Genomic DNA, 15,586 nt, shown 5'->3' on the forward strand with positions numbered 1-15,586 from the left:
GCTTATTTCTTTCTTTTATTTATTTATTTTTTTGAAATGGAATCTCACTCTATTGCCCAGGCTGGAGTGCAATGACATAATGTCTGCTCACTGCAGCCTCTGCCACCTTGGTTCAAGCAATTCTCCTGCCTCAGCCTCCTGAGTAGCTGGGATTACAGGCGCCTGCCACCGTGCCCAGCTAATTTTTGTATTTTCAGTAGAGATGGGGTTTCACCATCTTGGCCAGGCTGGTCTTGAACTCCTGACCTCATGATCCACCCGCCTCGGCCTCCCAAAGTGCTGGGATTACAGGCATGAACCACTGCACCTGGCCTAGGATAGCTTATTTCTAAACTTAAACTTTGCATAATTGTTAGAAATAAATTTTTGGTGCCACAAAATAAATAGCACTCAAGCATACATTTTCTCAGCAAGGCAATTTACTGCTATGGAAGGGTGCGTCTCATGGATGGAGTCATGCTGAGAGTACACCTGGAAAAGGGAGGGGAAGGGGTTCTTATCCCTGACACAGGTAGCCCCTTCTGCTGTGTGATTCCTCTATTGGCTGGGGTTGGACTGCACAGTCTAAGCTAATTCCGATTGGCTATTTTAAAGAGAGCAGGGGAATGAGTCGGAGTGGTAGGGGAGTAGTTTGGCGAGAAGGATGGTTACAGAACAGGTGACTCAGGATGACTAAGAACAGAATAGTTCACCAAGGATGACTAAGGTCAGAGCAGGGGACAAGGATGACTAAGGTCAGAGCAGGTGATAGAGGCTAGGAGGGGGTTGTTTATTACAACTAGGGGCAAGCAGACGAAGAGAACAAGGAAGTTAAACATTAAAATGAAGAACAAAGAACAGGGGAGCTGAACATACGGATACATTGGTTCTTTGGAGAGGAGTTTACAGAACTCATTGTACTAAATAATTTACAGGCTAAAACCTTTGAAGAGGAATTTATTATATTCCACAATAATGATAAACAAGGTGATTGCATTTTCAGATATCATTAAAGCTTCATACCCACTTAAATTTACATTCTGTATCTAGGATAAGGAGAAGACACAATGAATTCTAAGCCAGCCTTGAACTTCCAAGCAGAAGAAACACTGCTATGGTTGACTGATATTCTCAATTCTTTAGGACCATCAGTGGGGATGAATTTTAAATTTTCTCTATTATTTCATAAGTCCAGAAAAATATAATAGTTTGAAATCACAGAATTTTATTTATTTATTTTTAACTAAAGACATTTTGTAGACACAGGGGTTTCTCCATGTTGCCCAGGCTGGCCTTGAACTCCCGTCCTCGAGAGATCCTTCCACCTCAGACTCCAAAGTGCTGGGATTGCAGGCATGAGCCACTGCTCTCAGCCAGGATTTTAAAATAGGTAGGAACCTCGCTGGGTTTGTATCCAAATTGCTGCGGAACACAAGCCTCCTTCTAGGTGTGACAGGAGATTAAATGGGTTAGAGCGCTGTAGAGCAAAACCGCCTTTGCAGAATGATAAACAATGAGAGCAGCCTGACGCGACTGACTCCATCTTGGTTCTAACCTCACAGGCTAAATATTTTTTTGTTTCTTATTCTAGCACAGAGGCCGTGATAACTATGAGAGGGATTTAGTTTATGAAACTTGGAGGCAAGGGAAACTGACGCCCCTCTTGTCCGGAGATTGAAGCCTCATTCATGAGGCAAAGTTAAAAATTATGGTAGTGGCTTGGACTTTGCTAAAGAATAGGCACAGTTAAATGACGACCTCCCACTGCTTGGCTTCTTTTCCTAGAAGTTGCTGACTTCCTCAGAGTCACATAACTGGGGGGGGGGGGGGGGGGGTGTCACAAAATTTGTAACTTCCACAACTACTCCTATAGATAATATCACTATTGTGAATCCTAAAGAACTGGTCTTTGAGGCCGGATGCGGTGGCTCATGCCTGTAATTCCAGCACTTTGGGAGGCTGAGGCAGGAGGATCTCTTGAGTTCAGGAGTTTGCGACCAGCCTGGGCAACAGAGTGAGACACTCATCTCTACAAAAACCAAAATTAGCCAGGCATTGTGGCATGCGCCTTTAGTTCCAGCTACTTGGGAGACTGAGGTGGGAGGATCACTTGAGCTCAGGAGGTTGAGACTGCAGTGAGCCATAATTGCACCACTGCACTCCAGCCTGGGTAACAGAGTGAGACCATGTCTCAAAAAAAAGAAAAGAAAAAGAAAAAGAAAAAAGACAGCCGGACGTGGTGGCTCATGCCTGTAATCCCTGCACTTTGGGAGGCTGAGGTGAGCGGATCACCTGAGGTCAGGAGTTTGAGACCAGCCTGAACAACATGGTGAAACTCCGTCTCTACTAAAAATATAAAAAATTAGCCGGACATGGCAGCGGGCACCCATAATCCCAGCTACTTGGGGGGCTGAGGCAGGAGAATTGTTTGAACCCAGGAGGCAGAGGTTGCAGTGAGCCAAGATCGTGCCACTGCACTCCAGCCTGGGCCACAGAGCAAGAATCTGTCTAAAAAAAGAAAAAAAAAAAGAGACCAGGCACGGTGGCTCAGACCTGTAATCCTGGCACTTTGGGAGGCCGAGACGGGCGGATCACGAGGTCGGGAGATGGAGACCATCCTGGCTAACATGGTGAAACCCTGTCTCTACTAAAAAATACAAAAAACTAGCCGGGCGCCGTGGTGGGCACCTGTAGTCCCAGCTACTCAGGAGGCTGAGGCAGGAGAATGGCATAAACCCAGGAGGCGGAGCTTGCAGTGAGCTGAGATCCGGCCACTGCACTCCAGCCTGGGCAACAGAGCGAGACTCCGTCTCAAAAAAAAAGAAAAAAAAAAAAGGAAAAGAAAAAAAAATGAATTGGTCTTTGAGATCATTTTCAGATTTTGCATTTTGGTAGACCAAGAGATGCCACCTAGTCCTGAGAAGCCCCTTCCCCTCCTGGGAACGGACTCACCTGTACAAACACACCCCTGGGATTTCATACCCAGCCAGTCAGTTGTTCCAGCTCCCCAGACCCCTGCATGTCAAGGTATCTTTAAAAAACCTGTGCCTCCAAGTCACAGGGAGGGGAGCTTGAGAAGTTTCTCCTAGTTCCTCTCTCGTGGCTGGTCCTCTGGTGATTAACTCGTTCTTTGCTGTGGCACCTGCTGTTCTCATTGGCTCCTCCAGGACAGCAGGCAAGAAGAACCCGTCAGCCTGTGATACCCGCCCAGGGTGAGCGCTCATTAAATTAAGCCACGAATGTGATCGGAACCAAAGTACTCACTCTGCAAATGAAGGCTGCGAAGTTCCCAAACTTGTAATTTGCCGTAACTCACCGGCCACATTTACTCACCCATTTACTCTTGAATGGATAAACGTACACTAAGCACATTTTGCAGTGTAACCTTTTTCTTTATTAATTCACTCAACAAATATTAAAAACCTCATGTGTGTCGGGTGTGGTGGCTCACACCTGTAATCCCAGAACTTTGGGAGGCTGAGATGAGTGTGTAGCAGGACGAGCAGCAGACAAAACTCCTCAGACACCGAGTTACAGAAGGAAGGGATTTTATTCAGCCGGGGGCATCGGCAAGACTTCAGTCTCAAAAGCCAAGCTCCCCAAGTGAGCAATTCCTGTCCCCTTCAAGGGCTCACAACTCTAAGGGGTGCGTGTGAGAGGGTCGTGATTGATTGAGCAAGCAGGGGGTACGTGACTGGGGGCTGCAGCCACCGGTAATTAGATCGGAACAAAACAAGATAGGGATTTTCACAGTGCATTTCTATACAATGTCTGTAATCTATAGATAACAGAACCTGTTAGGTCAGGGGTCGATCTTTAACTACCAGGCCCAGGGTGCGGCACCAGGCTGTCTGCCTGTGGATTTCATTTCTGCCTTTTAGTTTTTCCTTCTTCTTTCTTTGGAGGCAGAAATTGGGCATAAAACAATATGAGGGGTGGTCTCCTCCCTTAAGCGGATCACCTGAGGTCAGCAGTTCAAGACCAGCCTGGGCAACATGGCAAAACCATGTCTCTACTAAAAATATGAAAATCAGCCTGTGTGGCGGTGGGCGCCTGTAATCCCAGCTACTCAGGAGGCTGAAGCAGGAGAAACACCTGAACCTAGGAGGCGGAGGTTGCAGTGAGCCGAGATCGTGGCACCACACTCCAGCCTGGGTGATAGAGCGAGACTTTGTAAAAAAACAGAAAACAAACAAGAAACCTTAAGTGTGCCAGGCGACATCCTAGGTATGGAAGATAATTTGTAAACAAAGCAGACAAAAATCAATGCCCATAGGTTCCTGAGGAGGAAGGCAGGTGAGAAACCGCAGACGTCTGTGTGTTGAGCAGAGCCTGAGGAGGCTGCTGCAGGAAAAACGCACAGGGTAGGGGATGGCGAGGGTGTCCCAGGTGGGCAATAACGTGCATTTGGTCTTCCTCTCGGTTCCCAAAACAGGGCTTCTGAAATCCTTGGAATTCCAAGTGATGGGGCAATAGTGGCTTTTGTTATTCGTAACAGGCCCTTTCACCCGTTCCAGCATTTATGCTAATGAGGTGACTCCTGGAGGGTCCTAGGTTGCTCCTAGATGGGAACTAGTTGCCAGGGGAACCAACCTTGGGAGTAGAGGGTTGAGACTTTCAGCTCCGCCCTCAATCTCTAGTGGTTGGAGGGTGCTGGAGATTGCATTCATCACCATTGGCCAATAACAGCAATCATGCCTACCAAATGGGCTCTCCGTAAAACCCTGAACTATGCGGCTCTGTGAGCTTCTGGGTTGGTGAACGCCAGGAGGCGCTGAGAGGAGCAGCTGGCAGGGAGAGGGTCTGGACAATGCATTGTTTCCCAGGCAACACAGCGAGACCCCCATCTCTACAGAAAAACAAACTTAGTTGGGCCTGTAGTCCCAGCTACTTGGGAGGCTGAGGTGGGAGGATTGCTTGAGTCCAGGAGGTGGAGGCTGCAGTGAACCACGATTGCACCACTGCATTCCAGCCTGGGTGACAGAATGAGACCTTGTCACACACACACAGACACAAAAGGATTAAGATCATTTTCAGATTTAGCATTTCTGTAGGCCAAGAGGTGCTGCCTAGTCCGGTCCTGAGACCCCCCTGCATGCCCCTCCCATCCTTACCTGGTCCTGTGCACCTCTTCCTTGTGGCTGTTCCTGAGTTGAAGTCTTTATCATAGTAAGTGAAGCACTTCCCTGTGTTCTGTGACCCATTCTAGCAAATTATCAAAATTGAGGAGGGAGGGGCTGTAGGAGCCTTCTATTAATGGCCAGTCAGCCAGACGCACTGGAGACGCCGACCTGCAATTGGCATCTGAAGTGTGGGGCCGTCTTGTGAGCTGAGTCCCTGACCTGTGGGGTCTGGACCAATGCCACGTAGTTCACGGCAGAATGGAATGGAACAGCTGGACACTCTGTTGGGGTCTGGAGAGCTGGAGACTGGGCTGCTGGGGGGGAAAAACCTGCGTGTCTCTTGTCTGAAGTGCTGTGCATAGAACAGTTCAAAGGGGGTGGCAATTTTTAACCGGATGGGTCCAAACAGGCCTCATAGAAAGGTCATGGAACCAAAACCCCAAAGAAGGTGCAGGACAGAGCTGGTCCCTGTGGGGACAGAGCAGTTCCTGCAGAGGATGCCCGGGTAGCAGGGATGAGGCCTGAGAGGTGCTGGCTGAGCTTGGAGTGCGCACGCCCTGCTGCTGCTGTCAGGGTTTTGCTTGGAGGTTGGGGCAGAGGAGCCACCTGTCTCTCTGCGGGCTGCCCGAGCCCTCTGCTCCGCGCTTGCCCTTCTCTGTTCTCCCTGCGTGGAAAGCATGGCCAGTGTCCTTCCCCCATTCCCATCTGTCTTGGGTCCAGTTCCTGGGAAGCAGGAAGTTATTGGGAGTGTTGACACTCGGGGAGGACAGAAGAAAGTGGGATTGGGAAGTGGGGTTGACCACCAAGGTCTCACTGAGGCGCTCCTGCCCTAAGCTCTGACATCTGTGTGGCCACTGGAGTTGTCCCACCTCACAGTAGCGGGCATCGCGGCATGCAGCCACCCCCAGGAAGCAGTGCTTAGCGGGGACTCGGGGGAACACCGTGGCTCCCGCAACACGTGGAGCAGTGAGCAGGGAGTCCCTGAGGCCCCAGAAGGATCTGGGAGGCCCACAGTGGCATCTCCAGGGCATCATCTCAGTGATGCTTTTCTCAGTCAACCTGCCTGAAACTGCACCTGCCCCGACACCCTCTGTCCCCTTTTCCTGCATCATTTTTCTCTGGAGCACTTGACACCCAGAACTTATAGGTTTGGCCTTTTTTTCTTTTTTTTTTGGGGGGGGGGGGAGATGGGTCCTTGCTCTGTTTTTCAGGCTGGAGTGCAGTGGTGTGATCAGAGCTCAGTACAGCCTCCTGGGCTCCTGGGCTCAATCAAGCAATCCTCCTGCCTCAGCCTCCTGAGTAGCTGGGACTACAGACACATGCCACTGCATCTGGCTAATTTAAAAAGATTTTTTTGTAGAGCCTGGCCATGTTGCCCAGGCTGGCCTCGAACACCTGGCCTCAAGTGATCCTCCCACCCTGGCCTCCCAAAGCACAGCAGTTACAGGTGTAGACACAGTGCCTGGCCTTTCTCTTCTTCTTTTTTTTTTTTTTTTTTTTCTTTTTTTTTTTTGAGACGGAGTCTCGCTCTGTCGCCCAGGCTGGAGTGCAGTGGCCGGATCTCAGCTCACTGCAAGCTCCGCCTCCCGGGTTTACTCGGTTCTCCTGCCTCAGCCTCCCGAGTAGCTGGGACTACAGGCGCCCGCCACCTCGCCCGGCTAGTTTTTTGTATTTTTTAGTAGAGACGGGGTTTCACGGTGTTAGCCAGGATGGTCTCGATCTCCTGACCTCGTGATCCGCCCGTCTCGGCCTCCCAAAGTGCTGGGATTACAGGCTTGAGCCACCGCGCCCGGCCCTGGCCTTTCTCTTATATCTTGTTTGTTTCTTACACACACACACAACGTGCACACACACATGCACACACGCAAATGCACGCACATGCTCACACACATGTATACACACACACTTCCACGCTTGAATATAAGCTCTGTGAAGGCAGTAATTTTATATTCTATATGCTATACAATTCTATATTCCTAGAGCATAGAACAGTATACGGCACATACTGATGTGGACCTGAAAGTCTCTGAGACACAGGTCTCGATCAGTTTAGAAAGCTTATTTTGCTGAGCTTAAGAATGCACCCATGACAGTCTCAGGAGGCTGAGCTTAAGAATGCACCCATGACAGTCTCAGGAGGCTGAGCTTAAGAATGCCCCCAAGACAGTCTCAGGAGGTCCTGATGACTTATGTCCAAGGTGGTTGGGACACAGCTTGCTTTTATACATTTTTGGGAGACATAAGACCTCAATCAATACACGTAAGAGTTACGTTGGTTCCATCTGGAAGGGTGGGACAACTTGAAGTGGTGGAGGGGGAGGCTTCCAGGTCCTATGTAGATTTAAGACTTTTTTGATTGGCAATTGGTTGAAAGAGTTACTGTCAATAGAAAGAAATGTCTAGGTTACAAAAAGGGGTTGTGGAGACCAAGGTTTTATCATGCAGATGAAGCCTCCAAGTAGTGGACTTCAGGGAGAATAGATTGTAAATGTTTCTTAACAGACTTAAGGTCTGTGTTGATGTTAATGCTGTTCGGCTTTTCCTGAATTCCAAAGGGAGGAGGGTATCATGAGGCCTGTCCAACCCCACTTCCCATCATGGCCTGAACTGGTTTTTCAGGTTAATTTTGGAATGCCCTTGGCTGAGAAGAGGGGTCCTCCTCAATGGAGGGGTCCATTGGGGGGCTTAGAATTTTATTTTTGGTTTACAGTGGGTACAAAATACATATTTCTACTTAATTGAACAAGATTCTCTTTAATTATTTGCTCCAGTTATCTACTGCATAATCGACTACCCAAAAACTTAATGGCATAATACAATAATGATTTATAATTTCTCCTGATTCTGTGAAGGAAAAATAAATCATTGGGACCCCAATTCGCTCTGCCAAAAGAAAACAATCAAGCCAAAAGCTCAGTCATGAATGAAACTGCCTTTCCTTTTGTTCTGAAGCAGACAGCTACAGATCAAAGGTTAAACACCTCCTCAAGTTGCTACTCTGCATTCACCTTATCTACATAAAGTGTAGCGGCTCACACCTGTAATCCTAACACCTTGGGAGGCCAAGGTGGGCAGATCCCTCGAGCTCAGGAGTTTGAGACCAGCCTGGGCAACACGGCAAAAACCCCGCCTCTACTAAAAATACAAAAATTAGCTGGGTGTGGTGGCAGGTGCCTATGATCCCAGCTACTTGGGAGGCTGAGGCAGGAGAACCACTTGAACCCGGAGGGCGGAGGCTGCAGTGAGCCGAATTCACTCCACTGCACTCTAGCCTGGGTGATGGAGTGAGACCCTGCCTAAAATATATATACAAAAATGAAAAATAAAGTGTTGATTTACTGAGCACTAGATGAATACGTAATTGATGATTCCCCTACCTGCTCCTTTTCTCTTGCAGCATGTGGATGACCACATCCTCCCTTTTCCCCTTAAGCCTGCTTTTCCCCTTTAAATACTAAAGCCCTCAAAATCATTTCTGGAGAAAGGCACAGGCCACAGATGGTTGCTTCTGTGAGTCTGTTTATTTTTTCTAGGCATGTCCTTAACCTACATTGACTGAGACCTGTCTCAGATACTTTTTGGTTTACAATTCTGAGGGTCAGGAATATGGGCAGGGCTCAGCTTGTTGGTTCTTCTGCTCCTGGTGGTGTTGGTTGGGGTCCACCCACTTGCTACATTTAGCTGGCAGCTGGGTTGTGGTGAAATGCCCAAAATGGCTTCACTCACCAGTGCTTTTGTTTTTTGTTTAATTAATTAATTAATTTTTTGAGATGGAGTATTGCTCTGTCACCCGGGCTGGAGTGCAGTAGCATGATCTCAGCTCACTGCAACCTCTGCTTCACTAGTTCAAGCAATTGTCCTGCCTCAGCCTCCTGAGTAGCTGGAAGCACAGGTACCCACCACCGTACCTGGCTGATTTTTGTATTTTATTTAGTAGAGATGGGGTTTCACCATGTTGGCCAGACTGGTCTTGAACTCCTGACCTCAAGTGATTTGCCTGCCTTGGCCTCCCAAAGTGCTGGGATTACAGGCATGAGCCACCATGCCCAGCCGGTTTTTTGTTTTGCTTTTTTTTTTTTTTTTTTTTTGAGATGGAGTCTCACTCTGTTGCCCAGGCTGAAGTGCAGTAGCGCAGTCTCAGCTCACTGCAACCTCTGCCTCCCAGGTTCAAACAATTCTCCTGCCTCAGCCTCCTGAGTAGCTGGGACTATAGGCTCGTTTTTTGTATTTTTAGTAGAGATGGGGTTTCACTGTGTTAGCCAGGATGGTCTCAAGCTCCTGACCTCATGATCCACCTGCCTCGGCCTCCCAAAGTGCTGGGATTATAGGCGTAAACCTCCCTGCCTGGCCATGTTTTTTGTTTTTAATAGAGACAGGGTCTCACTCTGTTGCCCAGGCTGGGATGCAGTGTCACAATCACAGCTGACCGCAGCCTTGACCTCTTGGGATCAAGCAATCCTCCCATTTCAGCCTCCCAAGTACCTGGGCCCACAGGTATGCATCACCACGCCTTGCTAATTTTTTATTTTTTGTAGAGACAGGGTCTTGCTATGTTGCTCAGGCTGGTCTTGAGCTCCTGGACTTAAGCGATCCTCCCACCTCTGCCTCCCAAAGTGCTGGGATTATGGGTGTAAGCCACCATGCTGGCCTCACTTGCTCAGTGTTTATTAACTTTCTCAGATTTTATTGTAGGAAGCAGTAAAGAGTATTTGTAAATCTTTTCTTCATTTTATGAAGCAAATTTGTCATCATCTTTTATAAGGCAATATCATTCCTTATAATGAAGGGCTTATGTTCTTAAGGTTTCAGTGCTTTTAAAACACTTTGGGAGGCTGAGGAGGGTGGATCACTTGAGCCCAGGAATTCAGGACCAGCCTAGACAACATAGGGAGACCCTGTCTGTAGAAAAGATAAACAAAATTAGTGGGTTGTGGTGATACACAGCCATAGTCCCAGCTACCTGGGAGGCTGAGATGGGAGGATTGCTTGAGCCAGGGAGGTAGAGGCTGAGTGAGGCGAGATGGTGCCACTGCATCCAGCCTGGGCTACAGAGTGAGACCCTGACTCAAAACAAAAACAAAAACACGATACTAAGTCCCCGTTCCCCCATCTCCCTTTCTGCCGGCTACTCTGCCTACTTGCTGGAAGCCTTATTCTGAATAGTCGGGGTGTTCAGCCAGGCTTGTACACCGAGGAACACAAATGCTATGAATATGAATCTAAGAATCCCATAAATCCGCATGCCATGTTACCAATGTGCTCTAATCTTTAGAGTGTGGGCTCGAACTTCAGCGTGCTTACGAATCAAGGCTATAAAAAAAGAACGAGATCATGTCCTTTGCAGCAACATGGATGGAACTGGAGGCCACTGTCCTTAGCAAAGGAATGCAGGAACAGACACCAAATAACCACATGTTCTGTCTTAGAAGTGGGAGCTAAATGGCGAGAACACATGGACACATAGAGGGAAACAACACACACTCTGGCCTTTTGGAGGGTAGAGCGTAGGAGGAGGGAGAGGATCAGGAAAAATAACTAATGGCTACTAGGCTTAGTCCCTGGGTAATGAACTAACCTGTACAACAAACACCCATGACACGAGTTTACCTAAATAACAAACTAGCACGTGCACCCCTGAACTTAAAAGTAAAAAAAAAATTAAAAAATCAAATCTGCTGCAAATAATCATTTCTTGTCTTTTTTTCTTTGAGACAGAGTCTTGCTCCATCCAGGCTGGAGTGCAGTGGTGTGATCCCGGCTAACCGCAACCTCCGCCTCCTGAGTTCAAGCTATTCTCCTGCCTCAGCCTTCCAAGTAACTGGGGTTACCAGCACCCGCCACCATGCCCAGCTAATTTTTGTATTTTTAGTAGAGACGGAGTTTCATCATGTTGCCCAGGCTGATCTTGACCTCATGACCTCAAGTGATCTGCTGGCCTTGTCCTCCCAAAGGCCTGAACACTGGCCAAAAACCATTTTTGATGGGTGAGTCAAGTAGGAGAAATAAAACCAGTGGTGCGGAGGAAAATCCTAGACTGTGCAGAGGAAAGCTGGGGTATGTTAGACTGAATAGAAGATGTGTATACTGCCCGTGAGTCTGCAGCCTGTGAACTCTCACATCTGTTTCCTGTTGTGATTTCAGAATGCATTCAGCTCTGTTCTAACGCTATATAGGCCCTTCTCATCCCCTGGGGACTAACTGAGTATTTGATTTATTCAGTTCATGTCCACCAGAAACATAGCTGTGTGGGGTAGGCAAGGCTACCAAGATCAATAAATCACCTTCCTTGCCCTGTTCATTCATTCACTTGTAACATTTCTTGACAAGGGATACATAATATATTGTCTATCCTCCGGGCTATATTCCCTATTGTTCAGGAGCTAAATACCTAATTTTACTAAATGATTGTTAGTTTTCTGTTGCTGCTGTAACAATGATAAAGATGTAGCAACTTTAGGGCCAGGCACAGTGGCTCATGTCTGTAATCTCAGCACTTTGGGAGGCCAGGCAGGCGGATCACTTGAGGTCAGGAGCTCGAGGTCAGCGTGGCCAACATGGTGAAACCCCGTTTTTACTTAAAATACAAAAATTAGCTGGGCATGATGGTGGGCGCCTGTAATCCCAGCTACTCAGGAGGCTGAGGCAGGAGAATCAGAGAATCGCTTGAACCTGGGAGGCAGAGGTTGCAGTGAGCAGAGAGATCATGCCACCGCACTCCAGCCTGGGTAACAAAGCCAGACTCTGTCTTAAACAAAAGGAAACAAAACAAAAATGATGTAGCGACTTTAAATAACGCACATTTGTTAGCTCCCAATTCAGTAGGTCAGAAGCCTGAGTGGGCTCCACTGGCTCTCTCCTCTGGGTTTCACAAGGCTGAAAACAAGGTGCAGCCCCTGGGCTCTTGTTGGGAGGCACAAGGGAGAATTCACTTCCAAGCCCACTCCTACTGCTGACAGAATGCAGTTCTTTGCAGCTTAAGAACTGAGGTTCCCATTTCTTTGCTGGCTGTGTACTGAGGTCCACCCATAGCTCCTAGAGGTCTCTCTTGGGCCCTTGCATGGGGCGCCTACATTTCAGAGCTAGCAAGAGTGCATCAAATCCTTACACTTGGGGTCTGACTTCCCCCTCTGCTACATCTTTTATTCTAGCTGGGGAAAGTGCTCTGCTTTTGAGGGCTTGTGTAATTAGATCGAGCTAACTCCCAATACTCCAGGAAAGTCTATGACCTGTGACTATGGACTTTGCCATGTAAAGTAACATAGTTACACATTCCAGGGATTAGGGTGTATTTCTGTTGGGGTCCATTCTTCAACCTGTTACAGATAGTTAGACAGGCATGAATAGGGCAGGAGAGGGCTCTCCCCTGACCCACCAGGAATTTCAGGAGATCATCAGGTCCTTGTTCAACAATGATCACACTGCCTGTCTCAAAATGATAACTCAGCAGCTGGCGCCTGGGACGGACAATCTTCTGATGGTCTGCAGCTGTTACATTAGAGTGTTAATTGAATGCAGGTGCCAGGGAGAACCAGACAGGGCTTCCAATAAAATATCAGGTATTGGGCAAGTGAGCCTGAGCATGTGCATTAAGAGACAGAATGGTGGAGTATGACCTCCCGGCGGCTCTCTGCCAGGAAAGGGAAGAAGGCCTCAGATGGGCGTGCATACAGCTTCCTAAACATACTGCACATGCTCACTTCCCCAGCGTGAAGAAAGCACTACACACGTGGGCAGCCCACCCTAAGGGAAGAATCATGAGGAAGGGGTGCAAGATACCAGAGGTGGGCCAGCATAGAAAGTCCTAGAATCACAGTTAAACAGGGCACTTGACCCGTTATACATACATATATAGTATATACATATTATACATAGAGTATACATACTCTATGTGTTTGCTGGGCATGGTGGCATGTGCCTATAGGCTACTCGGGAGGCTGGGGCAGGAGGATTGCTCGATCTCAGGAGGTCAAGGCTGAAGTGAGCTGTGATTGTGCCACTGAACTCCAGTCTAGGCAACAGAGACCCTGTCTAAAAAACACATACATATATATACACATACATGTGCACTATACATATATAGTATATACATACTTCACACACATATAGTATAGACATACTACACATACATATAATATATACATACTATATATAGTATATATCATGTATAGTGTATACATGGCATATATACATACTATGTATAGTATATACTATGTAAATATATATTATACATGGTATATATACATACTATGTATAGTATATACTTGTAAATACTATATATAGTATATATACATACATACATATAAGTATACATTACTATATATACATATATACATATGTGCATGCATCTATACATATATACTGATATATATACACAGTAAAAATGCATATATACATGTATACATATATGTACATATGCATATATGTATAATATATACACATATATACATATGTGTATATATACTACATGTACTAAAGACATATGTGCATATATACACACATATGTATATACTATAGATGTATGTGTATATATATTCTATACTATGTAGTATATACATAGTATATTGCATATGCTATATATGTGTATATATAACATGTACTGTATGTGTGTATATAGCATGTATATACAATATATGTATTGTGCGTGTGTGTGTATACATATATGCTTTTTTTTTTTTTTTTTTTTTTGAGACGCAGTCTCGCTCTGTCGCCCGGGCTGGAGTGCAGTGGCCGGTTCTCAGCTCACTGCAAGCTCCGGCTCCCGGGTTTTTTATGCCATTCTCCTGCCTCAGCCTCCGAGTAGCTGGGACTACAGGCGCCCGCCACCTCGCCCGGCTAGTTTTTTGTATTTTTTAGTAGAGACGGGGTTTCACCGTGTTAGCCAGGATGGTCTCGATCTCCTGACCTCGTGATCCGCCCGTCTCGGCCTCCCAAAGTGCTGGGATTACAGGCTTGAGCCACCGCGCCCGGCCACATATATGCATTTTTTTAGACAGGGTCTCACTCTGTTGCCTGGGCTGGAGTGCACAATCACAGCTCACTTCAGCCTTGACCTCCTGGGCTCAAGCAATCCTCCTCCCTCAGCCTCCTGAGTCGCCTACAGGCACATGCCACTATGCCCAGCTAATTTTTAAAAACTTTTTGCATAGACAGGGTTTTGCTATGTTGCCCAGGCTCCAGTCAGATTTTCTCAGGAATGTAACTTAGCCCTTTGTTTCTCTTTTCTTTTCTTTCTTTCTTCCTTATTTCCTTTCTTCTTTCTTTCTTTTCCTTCCTTCCTTCCTCTCTCTCTCTTTCTTTTTTCTTTTCTTTTTCTCCTTCTTTCCTTCCTTTCCTTTTCCTTCTTCCTTTCCTTTTTCCTTCTTCTTCCTCTTTCACTTTTTCTTCTTTCTTTAAGTTTTTTAAACATTTATTTATGTATTTATTAGAAACAGGGTCTTGCTCTGGGGACCCGGCTAGAGAGCAGTGGCAAGATCACAGCTTACTGCAGCCTCCAATGCCTGGGCTCAAGCAATCCTCCCACCTCAGCCTCCATGTAGATTTCATTCAGTGTTAGTGTGTGGCTGTTATAATGGTGTTTTGAACCCACTGTTGTGACCTGACTGATGTTTTGACCTGCAAGACACCTTGACTGCATATGTATGTATGTATGTAATATGAACAAAAATGATAAATTACATATTATTCACAATTTCATTTTTTTCTCTGGCAGGATAAGGAAAGTTTTGAGGTTGGGCATGGTGGGCTCATGCCTGTGGTCCTTGAGCTTTTGGAGGCTGAGGTGGGAGGATTGCTTGAGCCTAGGAGTTCAAGGCTGCAGTGAGCTATGACCGTGCCACTGCACTCCAGTCTGGGAGACAGAGTAAGATCCTGTCTCAAACAAACAAACAAACAAACAAACAAACAAACAAACAAACAGTTTTGGTTGCCAATTCAACAGCATCCAGCTGCTCCCAATATTATTATATGTTTTAGAAAAATCCATTGGGGGAGAGGGAGAAACAAGGGAGGGGCCCGTATTTACTGGAAAGGGAGAATGAAAATGGTGGTGGCTGAGGCAAAGAGGCTGAAAGAAAAGTGCTTGCCCGTTGCGGAGGCATTCTGGTGGGGAAGTTCAGGGTATGGAGAGAAAAACCGTATCTTTTTTTTTTGGAGAGGGAGTCTCACTCTACTGCCCAGGCTGGAGTGCAGTCGTGCAATCTTGGCTCACTGCAAGCTCCACCTCCCGGGTTCAAGCAATTATCATGCATCAGCCTCCTGAGTAGCTGGGATTACAGGGGGCACGCCACCACACCCACCTGGACAACTGGCCGTCAAGACCTTCCCTCGGGTAACAGAACCACATCACACCTAGAACCAAGTCCAGAACGTCCTGTTTTTTACTGTGTAGCCTGTTGCTCTCAAGCAGATTTCTTAGCGCTGCCTTCTGGTCAGATCAAAGCCATCTCCTCCAGGAGGCAGTAAAGACTTTAACCTTGTGGCCGGGC

Source organism: Rhinopithecus roxellana, chromosome 10 (genome assembly GCF_007565055.1).
Source record: "Rhinopithecus roxellana isolate Shanxi Qingling chromosome 10, ASM756505v1, whole genome shotgun sequence".
Taxonomy (NCBI): domain Eukaryota; kingdom Metazoa; phylum Chordata; class Mammalia; order Primates; family Cercopithecidae; genus Rhinopithecus; species Rhinopithecus roxellana.